This window comes from Cinclus cinclus, chromosome 9, assembly GCF_963662255.1.
Source record: "Cinclus cinclus chromosome 9, bCinCin1.1, whole genome shotgun sequence".
NCBI classification, from domain to species: Eukaryota; Metazoa; Chordata; class Aves; order Passeriformes; family Cinclidae; genus Cinclus; species Cinclus cinclus.
In genome coordinates this window covers 13,271,734-13,273,510 of record NC_085054.1, presented here as the reverse complement: position 1 = coordinate 13,273,510, position 1,777 = coordinate 13,271,734, and positions in this window count along the sequence as shown.

The following is a 1,777-nucleotide window of genomic DNA, read 5'->3' as shown; positions in this document are numbered from 1 at the left end:
GCTGGGAGCTGCCCTCCCTACTTGTGAGACAGGCAGCTCATGCCTGCTCACCCTTCCCAAGAACTAACTGGAGACTTGCTGTGAGTCACACTGTCTCTTGTCTGGACCAATGAATGGCTGTTCCATAGCCCTGCAAGATGCAGCCCCGGCTCTGGCTGCCCCATCGCTCGCTCAGCAGAGGCTGTGAGTCTCTCTCCTCTTGGACCTGGTGGGCTGAGAGATGCCTTTCACATCCCAAAGCTGTGTGGGTCCTGAGTGCCCATGGGTCAGGGGTCTGTTCCCTCCCTGCTGGAGGCACTCTGTGCCTGGTCTCGAGGTGGTGAAGGGGAGCCCTGCCAGCTGGTGCCACTCCATTCCCCTCCACTACCATGATGCTTGGGTAGCTCAGCATGTGACACTGAGCACTCAAAGGAATCAGCTAGAAGCTGCCTCTTCTCCCAGGCCAGCAATTTCCTTATTCAGCTGGCAGATGCCTTGTTCCTACTCCCTTTGCCCCCTTCTAGGAGTGCTCACACAAGGCCTCTGCCACAGCTACTGGTTCATGGGGCTGCTGCAGCCTGGCAGAGGGGCAAAGATGGACTGGCACCGTAGCCCAGTCCTCCAGACCATCTTCTGTCCAGTCATGTCCCCATATGACTGTTTTCAGCTCTTGCTTGACATGGAAGAGGCTGTTTGGCTCCTCTCCCTCTCAGTTTTCCCAGCCTTATTTCCAAAGGCAGACTGCACAGGGAGGGAAGGCTTGGAGACAAGCAGGTATCCTGAAGCCTTCAATGCTTGCCCTCTTTCAGGAACTAAGAGGAGTCCTCTGCCTTTCTGCACCTCCACAGAGGTTGCAGGAGCAAACACTCATCAGAGGGCTGTATCCCAGTTCCTGATCCCCACATTCCTGTATCTGAGAACAAACCTTATTTAAGAAGCTATACAAGAAATATACTGCTGGAGCACAAAACAGTCCTTTGGGTCCTCCCCCTTTCCCTGTGCAGTGATCATCTGGGTCTGGCTCCCTGCAAGCCTGCAAGGAAGTCACTGAAACCCCAACCCCAGTTTTGCTGCCGTACTGAGATCACCTTTCACATCCAGTGCTGCTCTCCAGGTGGGAAGGAGCAGCACACAGCCCCCATGACCTCTGGGCAGCTCCACAGAATCACAGAATGGGTCCGGTTGGAAGAGACCACAGTGGATCATCTGGTCCAACCTCCCTGCCAAGTAAAGTCATCCCAGAGCACATGGCTCAGGATTGTATCCAGACAGTTCTGCAATATCTCCAGTGAGGGAGACTCTACAACCTCTCTGGGCAACCTGTTCCAGTGCTCACTCACTGCTCAGTAAAGTTCTTCCTCACGTTCAGGTGGGTCTTGCTGTGCATCACACCTTTCCACCTCACAGAGCTGTTCGCTGGGGTGTCCCTGAGCCTGCCGCCTTTGTTCAGAGCCAGCCCCGAAACTGTTTGAAGGCGCCCTTGCTGCCCCTGGAAACTCCAAGTGTAGTGCCAGAAGAGAAAGGCAACCCAGCCTCTTCTTGATGGTCAGACTGGTCTTCCAGGGGAAGCTGGGATGCTAACTTCATCGTTTGATTTGGGAGACGATGCTGCCCCCATTCCCACTTACCAGCCTGGCTCCTGCGAGAGATGGTGGGTGCTTCATTACCGGGAGGGTCCAATGCCTTCCTCTGGAGGCTGCACAAATATCCCATCACAGAAAGAAGCCTCCCATGCAGCAGGTCCTGCCCACAGCCTGGCCCCCCTACAGGGCCCAGGGCAGAGAGACAAATGTCTCTT